The sequence below is a fragment of the Eptatretus burgeri genome, chromosome 3 (assembly GCF_056783735.1).
Source record: "Eptatretus burgeri isolate ZD-2024b chromosome 3, Ebu_testis_v1, whole genome shotgun sequence".
Classification (NCBI taxonomy): Eukaryota; Metazoa; Chordata; class Myxini; order Myxiniformes; family Myxinidae; genus Eptatretus; species Eptatretus burgeri.
In genome coordinates this window covers 123,988,905-124,009,919 of record NC_140963.1, presented here as the reverse complement: position 1 = coordinate 124,009,919, position 21,015 = coordinate 123,988,905, and the positions used below count along the sequence as shown (strand labels likewise).

At 43.2% G+C, this 21,015-nt stretch overlaps 1 long non-coding RNA gene across 1 annotated transcript in view; it reads right to left on the bottom strand.

Annotated features, from left to right (window-relative positions):
* Window positions 1-21,015, bottom strand: part of LOC147030904 (uncharacterized) — a 146,719-nt gene that overhangs the window by 62,738 nt on the left and 62,966 nt on the right. The window contains exon 3 of the long non-coding RNA XR_015056564.1: window positions 4,747-4,875. This is a non-coding gene — a long non-coding RNA (uncharacterized LOC147030904). The remainder of the gene's footprint in view (window positions 1-4,746; window positions 4,876-21,015) is intronic.

Here is a 21,015-nt window from a genome sequence, read left to right as displayed (position 1 = left end):
AAAAAGGCCGAAAGTGTCGATTTTCGATTTCGACAGTGACGTCACATCTTGAATCCACATTGACATCGAGAAACGGTGCTTGTCGAGCTCGGATTCTGATACCGATTCCACCGTCATTAGCAACACCGTTGGTTCTTGGAAAGCTCAAAGTGATCATTGGGATTTTGAAGAAACTATTAGAGACAAAATTAGTGATGGAAACGCTTTTGGGGGAATTGTGAAGTCATCTCGTTTCGAGCCTTATGCGAGCGATTCAGGGGAAGAAGATGGAAGTATTCCTGAAGATGAAAACGCTGGTCACATGATCACTTCAGCTCAGTAGAGTTTGATTTTCTGTTGAATTAGTGGTTTTTAAGAGAGGGATTTTGTATTAATTGAGAAATCGGTTTATATATTACTCGAGCAAAAATACCCATCATCGCCTGACAGTATGGGCACCACCAAGCACACTCGGACATTGCAGACAAAGTTGGCGACGAATGCTCTAGCCTGTCACAGACTAACCAGGTATATTGTATGTTACGGGATCGTCCCGTTTCATTCTATTCCCGGATATCATTTGTGTCTGTGCCGTGTCCTACTGTCATGTTCGTGAGGTGCCGATGTTCGTCCTCAGTGGATGTGGATTGTGGAGGGGGGGAGGAGGGGAGAGGGAGGGGTTGTGGGATGGTGGTGGGTATTGTGGGGAGAAGGTGGAGGGGGGGGGTGGACCCTGAAAATTTTACGTCCTGGGTAAAATCCTCACGGAGTAGTAAATTATGATACATACATACTTTCTCTCCACTATCATTAGATGGTGGTTCATTTGATTTGTAGAAATTTGTGTTGATCATCGATCATTATTTTCAAATGCTCTTGTGATAACTGCGGGCAATGGCAACAAGTGTTTGATTCACCGCTCAAATCGTCAGTGTACACGTGCCGGTAGCTTGGTGGAGATGGTGTTACAGATTTGAGTGATGGCTGTTTCTTCCATTTAATCGTGGGGATGGCATCTTCTCTCAATCGTGGCAGATAACCACAACATCTAGCCATCACTGTTGTTTCACAACAATGCTCCGTAACATGTTCCGAACACAAAAGCGAACATTTTCTCGGCCCAATTCACATTCAGGTATTTCGGACAAACCTCGTTCGTTCCTGGTAACCTTCGGGTGTTTCAGCCATTACTTTACAAACACCAAGGATGCATGGACTCGGCATACTTGTGAAAAATGGAAAATTATTCACCGTTTGAGTTGAATCATACAGCAATGTAACCCATGTACAGTCCAGATCTGGGGGCCTCCTTCCATGTCTGATGTCATGGATAATATGAATAAGAAGAACATTTCGACTTTGAATCGGAAATTTAACTCCTTTATAATTCGGAAATCGGAAAAAAGACACATCATATCTATTTTGTAGGGAATCAGGGCATAGATTAGCATCGAGGTGGTCTGATCGTTTGGGTTCCCCTTTGATGCCTCTCTAGCGATGGAGCGTGAAACCATTTGTGGTATAGCAATGCCTCAGTAACGATGCAACAACCTCACACCTCACACACATGGACAGATAGACAAATCACACAGCCATTGAGCTTGGGGGAAGTGACATCAGTTCTCAGAATACATCTGTGTGCCAGCGAAGCGTACATTCAGGCAACACAGCCATCATTCAGGCGAATCTGTAGCTGACTCCTCATAAAAATTGATTCGTACGCCATTGTCTGGAAGAAGTACGTGGCCGGCCGGCCGGACGGAAGCTTCTACCACCACCGTTATATTCATATTCTTCGTAAGGAGTCAACATCCAGTGACTTGTGTCAATAAACCATTGCTTTTTTGTAATGGTACAGGTGATGTCTCGGCTCTTCCATTTTTCTTCTTTCTTTGCATTCATGTTTTTTTCCTTTCTTCTTCTTTTGCACCTTGCTTGCTCCCCCTCACCACACATGAACCATAACCACGAGATTTTAAGATGAACCTAAATGACCAAACAAAGTTTTAAACCTGAAAAACCCAGCTTAAACTCTCCCGCTCGCTTAAAATTTCAAAATGCACCAACGGCCGACGTTTTTTTATTGAGGCCTTCCATACCTGACGACGTCTCCTTTGATCCAACTTTTAACATTATAAGCATATGTACAAATAAACCAGTATTTCTTCTTATTAACCAAGATACTGTATCGTACGATACAATCGATTTTAAAAAAAGGAGACATTGGCCCGTCTTGGACGATTGTGATCATCTTATTCGCAGAACATGTTAAATGTCTCTCATATATGAACCCATTCCCCCCGTTCCTGTGCGGTTCGCCATTCGACCTTCTCAGGACGCTTATTCGGTAAGAAGAGCAATGTTTTTAGAATATATTATACCGAAACATCGAGTTAATCCAGCAATCCAGATTGGAATGGGACTTCCAAAGCCTGCACCATTTACAGGTATTAGGGTTGGTTGGGGAGGGCCTTCTGCCATGCACAAGTAACTAGCTATCGTGTGCAGCCCGTGGCTGCTGGTTGCATCATGACCTGGGGACGCGGCTGTGCCGCTGATGTAGTGCCCTCCATTACCAGTACACCGGTCCTCATATTGCCGACCTTGGAAGGATGACAGGCTGAGTCAACCCCACCTAGTGTTAATTCAACAAGAAAAATTTGGGCTCAAACCCAAGATACTAAGATCTTAAAGCAGCCACCTTCACCATGAAGCCAACACAAGGTTTTGCACAACAAGTACGAGCACAGTATAACGTCGTTTTTCAAAAATCCTGCCAAGAAGAGATACAGATGACGAACACCTTGAATGACTTGAGGCTACAAAGCAAAACAAAACACGGTAAACACATGGAAACAATTAAATGCACACATAGGTGGACAGTAAGCTTCTTAAGGACGAGGCAATTGAACATCATTATACATTCTCTCAAGCATGGAATTGTAACGATGGAGCAATAACATTTGGTAATAACGATTTGAAGATGTAATTGCAAGGTCCGTATAGCACATCGGTGTACAGTGAATTGACCAGGGGTTACCTTCACCATGCATTAACATGAGCAACCATGCTATCTGCGGCTCGTTGATAAAGGCTTCGTGCCAGAGCTTTTAACTTTTATGCATCATACTGGCAAAAGATCAACTTTAAATGGATCGTCAAATTGGTATCCAGTTGTCTCCAGCCGTGGATACCAGAGTGAAAGGCTATTGCAGACGAGGTGAACTTAGCAGGGGCAATTAAAATGAGAAGGTCATTTGACATTATGGAACCACATACACTTTTTTGTCCTTTTGTAATTCAATATTTTTTCTCCAGTCAATCACCCGTGACTCAAATGCAAAAGCACCGAGCCATGACTGGTGGCTGCGCAACGATTCGCATGTGACATAATGCAAATATTGGTGCTGAGAACCAAAGTCTTGTCACCTGACGTAAACATCTAAAAATACCTTTATGACGTCACATACTCCTTTGTGGTTGAGGTGGGAGCGGATTGTTTGATGGAAAAAGAATGAATTAAGAGCACAGTTGAACAAGGATGGATTTGTCAGCCAGACAGACAGTAACTTACGTAATTCCATTTCATCTGCAATCCAGAGAATTAGCCAGGACGTAGGCATAGTCATCATCATTGATGTGCCATATTCTTAGCAGAGCATCGGTGCTGTTGAAGCAATCTCTTGGTTAGGGTTATGCCGGGGTGGTTTGCCATTGCCTTCCCAGGGAGGGATTTGTAAGTTGTTCAGGGTGTCTGCAATAACTTGCCTTCTGTTCACGAATGGCATCATGAGATATTTAATGTCCACCAACTCATAAACGCTTGAAGACGGAACCCCAAGTTCAATGTACATCTGAGGAATGGCACGCGCATTGATATGTCACCCTGCGTGTGAAACACCAGCATGACAGTTTATAGCTGGGTGGAGATTCAAACCCACGAGGGACAACTCAGTAGTGAATGTGCATACCTCCAGGCAATCCTTGCAGCTTACGCTATCGGTATGCATTCGCCCAAATACAGAAGAAACTCCCTGTTATATATCCATGCCCAAAGGTGGTGTGCTTAAAGAGGCAGCATACCTGCAGGTTAATACCAGGACAGCAAGCAGGGTCCCACAGGAGAACAAATTTCGGACCAGACATCAAAGAAGCGAGTACACGAGCTACCTTTAATCCTCCAGCCTCCACCAGCCAGACATTCCAATGAGGTATCCCAAGAGTGAAAAAAAAAAACTGTGTAACCAGACAGCTCAGAGGTAAGCACACAATCTGAGCTGTTATTCTGTCTCAAAACAATGAAAAGTCTGAAGGAAGGAATCGAACCTGATAGATTGATGTGCAGGATGCATGAATTACCCACCACTTTGTACGAATTAAAATGTTGCTTCTCGATTTCTATCTTTGTACGTTTTCCTGAAACACATGTTAAGCTGGGTGTCCCATCTGTCAGCATTGGAGTTGATGGGCATACAATACCCGACGCTGTCTTTCAGGAAGAATAAGCGAGTTATCCCTGGAATCCTGAAAAAAAAACACAATACTCATTCTCACCAGGACTAACTTTTGGGAAGACAATGGCAAACCACGCAGCATAACCCTTGCCAAGAGACGACTTCAGCAGCACCAAATGATTATGATGATGATGATGATGATGATGATGATGATGATGATGATGATGATGATGGGTGGTGCTTGACACACGATTGAAAGCAACAATTGGAAGACCAAAAAGCAGACCTTTAATGCGAATTTCAAATTATTTACCTCTTAAAAACAGTCCAGCAATTGACCATACACCGTATTGACCAAAGCAGGTGGTGGGATGAATCTCAGGCTCCTGGTCGACACTCACCACTGTCCCGAGTTGCTGAATTGGATGGAACGATATCACGTCTAGGAGAAGGAAACCGTGAAACAGCAAACACAGTGTTGTCAAAAATTAAAGAAGACAACTTTTCAAATACATGGCAAATTTTGAGCAGTGTTTATTAAAAAAAAAGGTGAGGAGCAATTTGCTTTCTTGCCAAAAACAAAACGAGAATGGTGTTTTTCACAACAGAGATGAGACGAGACAAAGAGCAAATGTTAACTTGCAAAGCACGAACACGTCTCCATGATCAGCTATAATGATAAACAACGCTTTTGAATCATTGTGCATGATTTTGAAGGCATCAGCACAAAATATTTTCATCATAACAAAGTGTGCTGTTGTTTTATTGCCTGTTCACAGCTTCCCACCAATATGAACAAGAAAAAGTGAATAACTTTTAGTAGATCACGGGAGCGTGAGCGCATTCAAAATGATCGATGAATCAGAATTCTGACATGAGGCTTCGAAAGAGCAAACAAATTATTTTTTTTAATTTTAAAATGTATAAACTCATTGCAAAAATATGTATGTGTTTATGGGTGTGACTTGAACATTATGTTTGTATAACTTTTTGCATGCATCACATAAATGCACGCATCACACAACCACCTTTACGAGATACAACTGCAGGCGTGAGGAAGCTTGAGAACAGACAGCCTGGTTTCTTTGTTTGTTGTTTGGTATTTATTGTGACCTAAAATGCTGTCCGGATAGCTTTGAGGTATGAAAACATTAGGAGAGATTAGCGTGCTTTTATCATCTCTGAGCTGTCTCGGCTGGGTTCGAATCTTGACCCAACTACAAACAGTCTCCCTGATTTTTCACATGCAGGGAGAGGGATCAATGCGTGCGCTATCCCTTTCAGCCGGAGGATCCATCTGCCAGCCCTGGTCTTTGGTGGATGTTAAAGATCCCACGGTGTCTTTTGCAAAGTAGGTGAGTTATTACCAGCACATTGGACAAATTCCAAATTCCTGCACAAATGTCAGGCCTAGCCAGCTGAGCTGGTTTGTGAAAGATTTGGGCCAAAAACAGAGACACAGAGACAGAGACAGAGACAGAGACAGAGACAGAGACAGAGAGAGAGAGAGAGAGAGAGAGAGAGAGACAGACAGGGACACAGGGACATAGTGAGAGTGAGAACGAGAGAGAGAGAGAGCGAGAGAGAGAGAGAGAGCGAGAGAGAGAGAGAGAGAGAGAGAGAGCGAGAGAGAGAGAGAGAGAGAGAGCGAGAGAGAGAGAGAGAGAGAGAGAAAGAGAGAGAGAGAGAGAGAGAGAGAGAGAGAGAGAGAGAGAGAGAGAGAGAGAGAGAGAGACAGAGACAGAGAGAGCGAGAGAGCGAGAGACAGAGAGACAGAGAGACAACAGAGAGACAGAGAGGTCATTTTATAACATACAAAAATTTAAAATTGTGTATGTATGTACAATGCCAATACAGAACAGGAGAAGAGATGAAAGTAAGGAAAACAAGAGTACAAAGTAAATGACGGACTTCACAAACACTTTCCAAACACCATTTTCACACAAATTAATCAAGTACAGCCATAGTCTTGAAAAAAAATTTAATTCAAGTTTTAACTTTGCAGGTTCAACGCCACTGAAAAACGACATGACGTTGCATTGATGAAAGCATTTACCGATCTGCTTCTCCTTCCGAGACAGGAATGTAGCAAGTTTAGCTGCAGCTACAGTCGTGCATTTTTTTTGTCATGTACAATACTACACATGAACTAGGCTAGTAGTGTACACTACTACACATGAACTAGGCTCTGACCTCCATCTGATGAAGAACGGCATATAACATTGGTCCGCAGCCAATGATGGCCTCTCCAAAAAAAAAGTCCACCAGTTTGGCTTGGATCAAGCCTAGCAGCACTTCTAGTGGTTTGAGGCACATCACCCAATGCCGTATAATTGGGGCAACCAAGTTATAGGCCACCGAGACGCAGCCTTTAAAGGAAGGATGTAGCAAGGCTCTTTTCGATAAGTTTAACCTCCTCTCTATTTCCTCAGTCAAGCCATCCCAATTCTCTTCCACAAATTGTCTGAAACCCAAGAATACACCAAGATAATTGACATTTTAGGTTTTCTGGAAGACGTAGTGGACATGTTGGCAACTGTTGACAGATGGTACGCAAAGAGATTTACTTATCTTCCAATTAACTCCAAGAAAAGAAGCAAGGAAAAAGTTACTCGAGGATTCAACAAGAGCAATGAATGGAGCACAAGTGAAATGGTTGCTCCTGATTATGATGCAAACATCATCTGCTTAAGCTGATACAGCCAAAGAATGGTTCCTGAGAAAACAAGTCAGACTGGAGATATTCTTTCTGGTTATATAGTAAGTAGCGGTTCTATTGCTAAGGCAAAATATAAGCCTGAAACTGGACAACCCTGCCTTACCCCAAACTGAACCTGTGTTCATTGTTAACTTTTATTATACTGGAGATGTTCGTGTACAATAAAGTGATAAAAGTTCCAAAATTAACTCCAGAGCCACATGCTTCCAACACACGCCAAAATAAATCATGAACAATACTGTCAAAATCTTTTTCTTAGTTAAGAAAAATATTCCAAAGTAATTTTGATCATGGCAAGCATCCAGTAAATCTCGAACCAAAAAGATGTTTCCATAAATGGAACGACCAGGTATGCAGAATCTCAGAGCAGGCAAGACCAGATCTCCAATAACTTTCTTCAAGCGATTTGCCATCGCCTTTGAGAAAAGTGTGTCATCGGTTCATACGATTGAAACCGGTCGTCAATTCTCCATCCGCCGGAGATCTGACTTTGGAAGGAGGCTCACCAATGCTCATCTGAGAGGTCGCAAAGATTCTTAAATAATGTTCAAAAGATCAGGACACAAAACGGTCCCAAAAAGCCAAGAAAAACTCAGGTGGTAAGCCATCATTTCCTGGAGTCTTTCCAGAATAGATTTCACCCAGGGCATGTTCCAGCTCAGCAAGGGTTAACGGTACATCAAGCTTCAGCTGTTGAATCGCAGTCAGGGAGGGAAGATGTGAGGAAAAGAGTTTCATCTTATCTTCACAGACATCTTTCTTTGAAAAAAGTTGAGAATAGAAATTTCTAATAGTATTTCTTTACCTTAACCTCATCAGGATATACAACAATATTCCCACTGGGGTACATCACTGATAAAACAAGCCGTGATGGTTTGGTTTCAGATTCAAGGTGGAAAAAAGATTTCCTGGGACTATCTGATACTCTTATATTTTGTATTCTTCGTATAACTAATAACCCCACAGCCTTCTCCTGCAACAGTTCTCCAAGTTGAGTCTTTTCTTTTTCAAGGAGTAGCTGATAGTGCCTCTCATTCCTTTGCTTTGCCAGTTTGTTCTTCAATTGCAAAATTTCGGTTTCTAGCCGAGCCAATGTGACTTGACATTAGTGAGTGACGTATGAATTGAACTGTTGACAAAACAGCCTTATCTGGGTTTTCATATTGTCCCATCACAGGTTGATGGAAGTGAAAAGGGGTGTTTTCTTTTTGCAGTTACTGCTACCCAGAGATTGTGAAAGGCTTCTTTGAAAAAGGCATCATCTAAGAGACGAATACCAAATTTCCAAAAGCACTTTTACATTTGAGTTGGGGAAGCGATAGGCCCATGGTGACCATGTGGTGGTCAGAAAAAAAATAGAGGGGAAGATATTCGAGGAGGCTAAGACATTTCTATAATGTGGGGTGATGCACAGTCAGTCAAGCCACACAAAAGATACCTGACTATTGGAGCACCAACACCAGGTATACTGTAGGTCAGTTGGGTGCAAATGCCATACATTGAGGAAACCCATGACAGCAAATAAGTGGGAAAGGTCACCATGAGCTTCGGGATGTGGATCTGGTGAGTTTCTATCCAACTTAGTTTCAAAAGTACAACTGAAATCACCCCCCATGCACATGCACTGATTGAGCTCAATCAATTTTAAATGGTTTAAACCCCCTCCCCCCCAAAAAGAAGGCTTCACAGTCAGTACCATCACTTGGTGCGTATACATTAAAAATAATGAATTTTAAGTTATTAATCACAAGTTCTCGGGAAATAAAACAACTCTTTATCACCTTCTGAAAGAGGCAAGTGTCAGGTGCTAGCCCTCGCTTTAACAAGAAACCAACGCCAGCAGATACAGACGACATGCTCCTGAAGAAGCAGTGACCTGTAAAAATGCTGCACCAGTCATGTTCTACCTTCTCAGAGATATGAGTTTCCTGCAGTCGGATCACATCAACTTGCTTTGGTTGGAATAGACTATTCACTTGGATCTGGTGGATGTGCACTACCACTATTTATATTTAGTGTTGCAAGAGTGAGTGTTTTCATTGCTTGGTTATAATTTTTGCCTGATGCTGAGAATACTCAGCCTTTGCTTCTCTTATGACTTTCTTTGGTCGATGAACTGTGATTGTGTTAAGTTTAATTCATCAAACTTTTTCAAGACTAGCTTTGCAGCCTGGATAAAGGGGACCAAATTAGGAAAATGATCAAAAAGTTCAACATTCCATTGTCTCTACGTTTTGTTTGGAAAAGAGAGAAGAAGATAGGGTGGGGTCATGAGGCTGATCTGCCATCGATTGTGACAAGCCAGTCATGTCCACCTCCGCTTGTGATTCTGATAAATCAGACAGTGCCCCACCAGGGTCTGGGTCAATACCCTCAGCCATTCTTGTTTTAGGAACAAGTATGTCAGTATCTGTGGGGTCTCCGGAATGTTTGGTTTGGGAAACATTAGTACACTGATGACCACTGTCCTCAGAACTTTTATTTCCACACTATTGTTGATTTATATCTACAATTTCATTTGTTAAATGAGTGTAGTTATCTTGGACCTCAGATTGTTTGGCTTTGAAGGCCTGCATCGATAATGTAGTGTTCACAGACTCAAGGTCAGCTTTAGATAAATCATCGACCTTGTCCGTGCGAGTAATGGAATCACACTGCTGTGCAGTTTGAATCTCATGACTCTTCTCCAAAGGACCAGTCTCACTTGTTTGTTTAACATTCTGCAAAGGGACTTCAGGAGAAACCTGAAGAGTTTTTGCAACAATGGTCCCCAAATTGAGCACAACCTTTTTATCAGCACTGAATGAATCATTAACATCGGGAACTGTTCGTTTACTAGAAAATAATTTCGACTCCGTAATCATATCAACACTTTGCTGAGGAGCAGTGATATGATTAGTCGTTAAACTACTGGTTTCCCCATCATTGGGAACGTTAAGTGGTGGAGTCACAGTAACCTCTTCCTGACAAACTGTGTTGGTGTGACCTGTTTTGCCACACCAGACACATGAGACTTTGTGACAAAACCTCTTCAAATGTCCAAATGCTCTACACTGAAAACACATTAAGGTGATGGAAGATGCATATAGCTGGTAATTACTATCGTCAAAATTGATTTTAAACAACGTCCCCGTATGGTCCCCACCGTCTGGAAGGACCATATAAGCCTGTCTATGGAAATTCATCATATGTTTAACACATTCATTTCAACACCCAAGGGGAATCATGGAAATCATGGATACCATTTTACCACAACAAGAAAACATGGCCATAATCTTCAAATTTGTAATGAACAGTGGAACATTTGACATTACAATTCTCGTCGCGGGAGTTTGCAACAGTGACGCCATCTTAAAGTGACCACTTTCTGTGGTTATTCCAGCACTTATAAAGTCATGAACGAGTTAATCGTCAGAAACGCAAACAACCTTCTCCCAATCATCAGCAAGGTTATGGAATCTATCATCACTTCAGACATTAAATCCTTCCTCTTCTCCAATGGCTTAATTTCTGATCATCAATTTAGTTTCAGACCAGGTCACTCTACCCTGTATATGCTGCTTCTGCTCTCTCAACAATGGATGGAGGTACTCAATGCCAGACATGAAATCAGAGCCATATCCCAAGACATATCACATGCTTTTGACATGGTCTAGCACCCTGCCCTGCTCACCAAACACTCTTCCTACGGTATCCAAGGCCATCTCCACTCATGGCTCGCAGACTTCCTCTCTTGTCGCAGGCAACGTGTGGCTCGAAATGGAATTCTTTCATCCCCCCTTCCTGTCTAGGCTGGAGTTCCTCAAGGTAGCGTTCTGGGCACTGTTCTTTTTCTGGTTTTCATCAATGATCTCTCTGACTCCGTAAAATCATCTTTATCTCTTTGGTGATGACTCTACCCTCTGCCGTACCATCTGTCATCGCTCAGATCAGCAAGCAACAGCTTCTTCGCTCTCTGCAGATCTGGATAAAATCACAAACTGGTGCAACACGTGGCACATGTCTTTCGATCCTGCCAAATCACAGTCTCAGGATGTCTCTCTGAAAGGACCGTTTGGAACTCCCCCACCCCCCCTCTACTTTCTCAACAATCCTTTTGAAGAAGTCCTTTTATTCAAGCTTATGGGTCTCACTATCTGCCATGATCTTTCCTGGGAAAGCCATATTTCCAAGCTTGCCTCCAAAGCCAGTCGCTGATTGGGCATCCTCTGTCATGCAAAGTCCTTCCTCGGCACACCTGAGCTCCTGACCACATACAAAGCTTCTGTATGCAGCCTGATGGAGTAGTGCTCTCCCCTCTGGGCTGGTGCTCCTGCCTCTCACCTTTCTCGGCTTCACGCTGTGGAAACCAAGGCATTTAGGATCATTGGTATCCCCCACAGTTAGACTGAGTCTTTGGGCCTCTCACTCTCTCATCACAGGCAGGTCGGAGGTCTTTCTGTCTTCCACCATCTCCTCTCCAGTCTCGCTCCCCCAACTCTACCTGCAACATCCCCCCCTCCCCCCATATTTCCCCAGGGTGCTCAAAGTCCGCCAGCAACCGGCTTCTGGTGAAACTGCCAAAATCACGAATCACTGCTCACCTTCACCCTTTCATTCTTTTTTCCCACCTTTGGTATAAACTGCCACACTCTCTTCAATCCCATTCTTCCCTCCAAGTCTTCAAAACAGCTGTTCACCAGCACCTCTTATCTCCGCACATCCAAAACCACGATCTTTTCTACCCCCGTTAATCCACCCCAAACCCACCTCCTTCAAATTCCCTGACTTCCTTCCCGAAAGTTCCCTGTCATGTAAGGTCCTGAAAGTCCCTGTGGTGTCCATCTTGTATACTCCGTGTTCCCCTCCACATCCCTCTCCCTTCCACAGATCTCCTAATGTCTATGTTCCCCACTATTTTGTCCTTCCCACTCCCTCCCCTCTTACCTCCTGCCACCCTTGTTGTGCGTTGTGTGTTAGCTCTCTTACGAGCCTCGACAATGTCTTAAAAAAACACTTTCTGGTTCATACACAATGCAGCACGAATATTTTCATCACCAATGATATTCCCTCCCACAAGGATGATTTCCTCAACAGAACTCCTTCAGGCGGCACGCACACAATCACATGCTTCCGGGTTAAACTCTCAAACACCTCACAACAAGAGCATGTATTGGCTCTGTCGGTGATATTATCACATCCTTTTTGCCCAAACCGGACAAGGTGTCAAACATAAATAAATCAAACTGAAATAAATAGCAAAAGTGCATGAAAGCAAGAAAAGCTTACCAAGTGTCTTCAAAGTGGGTAGGCCACAACCAACTCTTTCTCTCTTAAATACCAAATAGTAAGGAGAAACAAAAGCAAACTGCCATAAACATGGAGATGGAGGGGTGGGGGAGGGAAAGAGACGAAAAGAAGAAAAAACCCACACTGATGACTGACCATAACACAGGAAGACTGCACACTGCCGTCATGACACCACGCCAAGGGGGAAAAAAGGACCACCAGAGGGTGAGAGAGAGACAGAGACAAGAGACAAGAGACAAGAGACAAGAGAGAAAATTGACTTTTGTATCTTGTTATTATATAAATAGAAAAGAAAGCCCCCAAATGGGAGTTACATTTTCATTTCAGAGAAAGAAGGAAAACCAAGAAACAATTTCTAAAGAAAGGAAAGGATGGATAGGGTGGATTATATTCAAAACATTTCACAAAAGGATAAACATTCCTCTCAGACTTTGCAAATAACTTCCTTTACACACTATTTTGATTCGAACTGCGGTAATCTTCCAGTTACTGAAAAGAAAGCAAAGTCCAATTTAACTCGACTTATTACAAGGTTTTGGAACAAAAACAAAGCATCTTCATCATTTACTCCAACACCATCAAGTTTTCTTTTCCTCGACTTATATTCCGCCATCTTTGCCTGAGCAAGCAGGAAATTGGCTAACACAGCATTGGAATTTTTGTGTGCCAGGATATCCAATCCATGAATGAACACACAAGTGTTAAAAAAATCAAACCAAACCTCACAAAACAATTACGAAGGAAAATAAATAAAGGTGCCAACCGTTGGCATTCAACATAGATGTGAAAAAGGTTTTCAGACTTCTTACAAAAAGGACATTCATCTACAAGCAGATTTGAAAAACGGTGTAACAAGTGATTAGAAGGAAGGATCCAGTGTACTAGTCTCCATTGGAGGTCGCCATGTCGTGGTGGTACAGGAGGGTGATAAAAACCTTTCCAGTTAGGAAAATAAGGGAGAGAACAAGGTAAGAGGTCTCTCCATCAAACCCTTTGCTGTGTTATTTGCCGTTGTGAAAGGAATTTTACACAACCCAAATAAAGGTCTTTTTGTTTGGGAAGGCCATTGAAGCCTACGTTAAAAGGGGGACAAGGAAGAGGGCTGGCAAGAGAAAAAGCACATACGAGTTCAGGAAAGGTAGAGAGAGAAGGTATTCGATGTGTATTTTGTTCATTGCTTTGCTGGTCCTGCTCCCAAGCAGGTGCAAGCTGTGTGTATGTCCAAAGCACACTACCTAATAAGCGTGCCACGATTCGAGAGGATCGCACACCGACCAGGCTTGCCAATGCATCAGCTCCGATCCAACTGCCGTTTGGGCTGAGAAGATCTGCGACAGATTTATCGCCCTTATCGGTAAAGTGTTGAATAAAACACCTATCAGCAGGCAAATCATGGAAAAAGGAATTGTAGAACAAAGGTTCTTCCAGAAACATCTGTTTCGTGTAAGAATGTGTAGCTCTTATTATTGTCAGAGCTTGCCATGCATTTAGTACGCTCTGATAGAAACCAGAGAGGGGAGATGTGTCGATTTTGGAAAGGTCCATCAGGAAAAGAGAGTGGTCATAGCCTCGCCTCCCAGCCTGTTGCAAAAGGTGACGAGCGACGTTGACCCATGGTGGAGAGGATCGCATGTATAGCATGCGAAGAGCAACCGAGAGTTGAAAGGCCATTAGGCGGCTTTTTATGTCGACCAGGCCTTGTCCTCCATCGGTCAGTGGTAAACTGAGGACCCCAGGTCGCAGCCAGTGTTTTCCGTCCCAGAAAAAGGACACGAAGCACTTCTGGAGCTGTTGAAGCAACACCGCTGGAGGATGCAGCATGAAGAACCTGTGCCATAAGGTGGAGGCCACCAGTGTGTTGATGACCAAGACCCTTCCACAATATGACAGGTGTGATCAGACCTTTCCATTTTTGCAGTTTACCCTCAACAAACTCAAGCAGACCAGCACAATTTTTTGCTACTGTGGTATTAGTACCTAAGAACACTCCAAGGTATTTCACACCATCATTGGCTCATGACAGTGGAGCAGGAAGTCTTGGCGCCAAGTAGCACAATGGACCGAGCCAAAGGGCGCTCGTTTTGTTCCAATTTACTTTGGCTGAAGAAGCCTTTTCAAATAAGGACAAACAATAACGAACGATGTTAACGTCATTGATATATTGTACGAATACACACACATCATCGGCGTATGCCAGTACCTTGATGGGCTGTTCAAACTGAGACAAACTAACCCCTGTTAGTCTACAGAGAAAAGAAACCAGTAGGGGTTAGATGGAGAGAGCATACAGCAACCCAGAAAGAGGACAACCTTGTCTAATTCCCCTGTTAACAGACAAAGGTGTAACAAGTTCATTGTTTATCTTAAGCACACTATAAATATTATTGTATAGTATTTTAATATAAGAGATGAAGGTTGAACTAAGTCCAAACCACTCAAGTACTTCGAAAAGGTACCAATGGTCAACACAGTCAAAGGCTTTCTCCTGATCAAGAAGAAGTCCTAAATCTTTAGGGCTTTCCTTGCACAGTTCAATGATGTCTCTCACAAGGGAGATGTTGTCTTAGATGGAATGTTTTGGGACACAGTAACATTGGTCTTCTTTCAACAACGAGGATAAATGAGGAGTAAGTTGCGATGCCAGGGCTTTTGAAAATATCTTGCAGTCCGTACATAACAGGGAGATAGGACGCCAATTTTCAATACACAACACGTCTCCTTTTTTTGGTATGAGGGTAAGAAGAGCTCGTCGGCAACTCCGAGGCAGCTCTCCAAGCTGGCAGCTTGCGATCAAGGTGTTGACGAGTTCTGGACCCAATAAGTGCCAAAACTTCTTGTAGAATTCGGTTGTGAGTCCATCCAATCCAGGTGTTTTCCCAATGGCAAGGCCATGCAGGGCAGTGCCAATTCATCCAAAGTAATGGGTCTTTCCAGTTGGGAACGCCCATCTTCACACAACACTGGCAGGCCTACGGAGATCGAGGCGACACTGACGGGATTTATTTGTTCCATTGAATATATTTTCGAAAAGTATTCCTTCACGAAAAGTTTGATTTCTGATTGTGTAAAGGTAATGGATGAATCTGCTAATTGCAGCTGAGAAAGCTGTTTACTGGGAAGACGTTTCTCTAAGGAAAAGAAGTACTTGGTTGGTACGTCTGCCTCATTCAGGTGTCGCACCCTCATCCGAACTGAGTCACCACGTGCATTCCTCTCGTTTATTTCCTTTATTAAGGACTGTTTCTCAGTAAAGGTTTTTTGTATGTTACTATTATTTTGTCCGATGACCCGTTGGAGTTGTAAAATCTCTAACTGTAATATTTTCTTTACTTCATGGTCAGCCCTTGTTGAGAAAGAACGATACTGTAGAAATCATTAATTTGTGGTTTTTACTAAATCCCACCATATCAGCAGGTTAACGGAACAGCTTAATTTCTGTTCTAGGAGAGCCGTCCAGAAGGATTCAAAGGCCTGAATGAAGTTGAGGTTTTCTAGTAAACTGTTATTGAATTTCCAATGAGAGCTCCCTGGACATGGTTTAGAGAGTTGAATCAAGACTCGGGCTAGGGAATGGTCAGAGAAACCAGAAGCACGATATCGGATTTATAAGCTCCATGTAATAAATGAGAATTTACATAGATGCGATCAAGCCTCGCAAGTGAGATGTGGTTGTTTAAACAACGACACCACGTATAAGACCGATCAGAAGGGTGCTGTACGTGCCAAATATCATGAAGATTATATTTCGCAATGATGTTTGCAAAAAGTTTTGCGGTACATGGTTGGGGTTCCGGCCCGTTCCGGTAAAATGAAGCATTAACAGTACAGTTAAAATTCGCCACCAATAATTAGACAAGTCTGCAAATCCAGTGTTTGCAGGAATTTTCTCAGTTTGGCAAAAAAGGAGATCCGCTCATCATTTTTGCTTGGAGCGTACACATTGAGAATTGTGAACTTGACCTGATTGATAGAGAAGGTCACGGAGGCAAGGTATCCATCAATAATCCTCATAAATTTAAGGCAGGACGGAAGGAAATGTTTCCCGAAGACAAACATCTTCCTTTGACGTGGAGTTGTTACTGAAGAAACAATCCTTGTCCATAAATAGTCGCCACTGAGCCTGAACAGATCGGACAACATGGGTCTCTTGTAACAAAGCTATGTCAAGACCGTTGACCTCTAGCAACTGTTTAATTTGGATCTTGCGGAGCAGACTCCCACCACCATTAACATTTATTGTTCCAATCTTGAAACTGGCCATGAGGAAGATAATAGTTTATAAGAATAAGATCAGAAGTGGGATAATTGGTTGGAATCCCTTTTCACCTTGGCGATCAATTTTTTTTAAGCGGTGACAGTGTGCCTGGTGGAAACCAAATAAGTCAGGCTTACGTACGATAGCCTGAGCACACCCAAGGAAGGACGGTAGATCTGGAAAGTATTCCGTCAGGTTTATATTGCGTTTCCTGTATGTATTTTGTAAGAAGAGTCTTATTTGTTCAGGGGGGGTAGGACCTTGACTGGTCAGCTTCTCCACCGTTTCCACCTGACTGTTCCTGTTTGCTTCCTCCAGGTCAGATTCGTCAGAGTCGGTTTTAGTTTCCGAGTCACACAAGCTTGTACTGTCCTGCATATCCACACTGTTGTCAGTATTGATACACGGATCTGTACTGGTTACCAGGTCTATGTGCTCTTCCATTGTGGGAACATCTCCTGGTGAAGTAATGGAAATAATCGGGGGAGTTGATAAAACGGAAACACCATCAGTGGATGTAGTGATATCGCTTCCCTCGACCGTAACAGTGTTATCGACCTCCAACGGCGTGGAGGTATACAGTATTTTGGGGGTCTCTCGTAAAACATCCATTTTAACATTTCTTGCGTTTCCAGCTTCACCACGTGATGGACTGAGAGCAGTAACAGGGTTAACCTTTGTTTCACTATTTCCTGCTGACAAGAATTCAGGGTTAACATTTACCAAAGTGACAGCAGGTTCATCAATAGTGGTTTGTGTATCACCATAAATGGACTTTCCAATAGGAGAGTTTTTAACAAGTGAAACAGTTTTGTTTACTGCGATAATAGGTAAAGCGGTCTCTGTCAGGGAGACGTCGATGTCCTCACCGGCAAGTAGGGTAAACTTGTTGGCCATTGGTACCGGGGTCCGGGTCCATTCCGGGTCCATTCCGGGTCCATCCCGGGTAAGCCTCGGAGAGTGACGTCAATCACAACTGCAGGAACATTACTGACAGATTCATCGTTTGTAAATGCCGCCTTCTTCTGGGTTAAACGACCATCAGTTGAAATCTTTCTCTTTCTTGATGGAACGACGGTAAAACCATCCCAAACATTCGTTTTGCTGTTTAGACGATCGGGTTGGGAGGCCTGAGAGGCCTGGGCCTTATTTCCGGCCACGAGATTCGCTTCATTCACATTCGAGGAAGAAGAAGAAGACGTATCGTTGTTGACGAGGTTTGTTTCATCGTTTGACGAAGTAGCCTTTGGGAAAGAACGTTTCAAGTGTCCGAAATTACCACATTCGAAACATTTCAAGGTGTCAGTGGTTACGTGGACTTGGTAATCAGGATTATCAATTTTGACTTTTAAAGCAATGTTCGAGGTTCTTTCAGCGTTAGAGGGAGGAAGCACCACATAAGCTTGTCTCCGAAAAGACATCACGTGCTTCGTCCGATCGTCGTGACTCCGTAAAGGTAACAGTGTGATTTGAGAAACCACAGGACCATAACGAGATAGTTCGGAGATCAGCGTCTGATTCTTCAGGAAGGGAGGAGAGTTCGAGATAATGACCTTCACGGCCGGTGTGTCCAGAGGGGAGACGAGTACGAAATGTCCGTCGTCTGTTGATCGTCCGGTCGATACGATTTCATGAACCAGTTCTGTCTCAGACACGAAGATAACCACACGTTTGTTCATTCGCGAGGGGCACGAACTTTGTCAGTGCCGACTATGTTTCCCGGAGTGATAACGAGACCGACTATGACGACGGGACACAGATGACGCCATGTTTTCTTGTTAATCTATCTATAATTCCAGCAATCTGTGTGTGTGTCTGTGTCTGTGTCTGTGTGTGTCTGTGTGTCTGTGTGTCTGTGACCGCTGTTTCTCGACAACCACTGGTCCGATCTAATTGCAACTTGCCAGGTATATTGCTGGGGACCTGAGGATGTGCCTTTTTCAAGGTTTGATATTAATCGGACAAGTGCTTCCCAAGTTATGACCATTTATTTACCAACCAATGACAAGAAACGTTGCTGCATGGGCGTGGCCGATGGGGGAAGGGAACTTCAGCCATGTTCTCTATTACGGGTTACAACGTACGGACTTCCGGAGAGTGATGACTTCGTGTATTGTAATAATTTCTCGATATCTTATGCGGATTTATAGAAAAACACAATGCCCCAAGTTATGCTCGTTTTCACATTAGACGGTGCATAAATTTCGGTAACATCAGAGTGAGCTGGTATGCTCCGAAGCAGGAAGTAATTTTTTTTTTTCACGAAGGTTTTTTTCTCTCTCTCTTCTCTTCTCTTTGTGTTTTTCCTTGCGACGACATTGCGAAAAGGCAAAATACGTTGGCGCTAATTGAATAATTGTCCATTAAAACTAAATTGCGAATAATCGTAACTGCGATATGCAAACTTCCGGGCCACACACGGATGGGCACGCGAGAGCGAAGAAACGGCCTGTGTGTTTGTTGTTTCTTGCAGGCGGTTTGAAAGTTTTTTATTATTATTATTTTTATTTTTACGGGCACGTACTAGTGCTTCAAATGCCAAATAACGGGAATACGAAGTCAAGTTTAGGAGGGGTGATTGCTCTCGTGTAGTAATTAAACACGAGCCAAGACAGGTTTCCAAAGGAAATAAACACAGCCTTCGTGAGAAAAAAAACGATCAGTTGAAGGCCTGGGATGGGCCGCCAACTAAAAGCTATCCAGAAGAAGCTGTAGGCTCTTTCTCTCTCTCTATCTCGGGGAAAAGGTATGGGAGGGGAGGGGAGGGGAGGGGAGGGGAGGAGATGAACCAAAGGGCAAACCGTGAAATAACAAGGACAGATGGGTGGGGTGGGGTGACGACGGCGCGAGGGAAGGCCGAAGTGCGATGCGAAAGGGGATAGAAAGGCAAAAAACGGGGAAGATCACAGCTCACCGAGACGACACAGCCGCCATGACACTCCACTCGACTCACCAACAGCCAGCAGGGGGCGAGAGAGACAGAGACAAAGACAGAGAGACAGATAGAACTTTCTGTGACGTACTGACAGCACCGTTGAATTATTCATCCGATATTGTGAATAAATGTTTTGATAAGTTAATGGCATGATGTCAGGAATACAATCAACCCATATCCATCTCAGACTTCCTGACAATGAAAAGTGATATGATGGTAAAACCACACAATTCAAATATGTGTCCTCTTTATTCCCCAGAACATATGATTACATTTTGAACACCATCAAATTGGTAACAGCACAATATTATTCGGCCAAGGCTGAGCGAAACAACGCCGAGACCACTTATACCTGACCAGCAAGGGTACCTGGCATTGCCCAGTGCTGTTCTAATCCTGTTGACATTTTAAAGAAATCAAATTTTGTTTTTTTTCTCGTTTTTTGGGTCGCATAACACACTTCCCTACACCCACTAAGGAATGGGGTCAGGGATCATTTAATATTATGCTTCACATAGCTACAAAGGCTGAGGCACGAAAGAGCGATTAAAAACAAAAAAATCCAACTTTGTTTTTCAAAATTTTCAAAAAGTTTTTTTTTGCTAAAACATTCCCTGGTATTCACTGATGAACTTCTGAAAGTTTGACGAAGACCCGTTTGACCACCTCTGAGAAAAATGGTGACACACACACACACACACACACACACACACACACACACACACACACACACACACACACACACACACACACACAAACATCTCTCATTGTATTGATACATGAAACATCCTGCAACCCATGCTGACATAAAACAGACTTTTTGGAACATCGACAATATTTCCCATCCAATCATCTTGTAATTTTGTTTAAAAAAAAATTCTCCATGGGGAGGCAGGCACTCTTTTGTTGAAAGTTTGGTGTCAGTCACTCAAGCGGTTGCAGAGAAAACTAATTTTTTTTTTTTTGTATACCTTGGTCGAGGCTCGTATGAGAGCTAACACACAACTCACAGCTAGGAGGCATGAGACAAGAGGGGCGGGAGTGGAAGGGACAAAACAGTGGGGAACAGACACATTAGGTGAACTGTGGAAGGGAGAGGGATGGGGATGGGACGGGGAACATGGCGAAGAGAAGATGGACATTTCAGGGACTTTCAGGAAGGAAAGCAGGAGAAATGAAGGAAGTGGGCTTGGGTGGATTATCGGGGGTAGAAAAGATCGAGGATTTGGATGGGGGAAGATAAGAGGTGGTGGTGAACAGCTGTTTTGAAAGCCTGGAGGGAAGGATAGGAAAGAATAGAGTGAGGAAGTTTATTCCAAAGGCGGGAAAAAAGAGGAATGAAAGAGTGAAGATGAGCAGTGATTCGTGATTTTGGTAGTTTTAC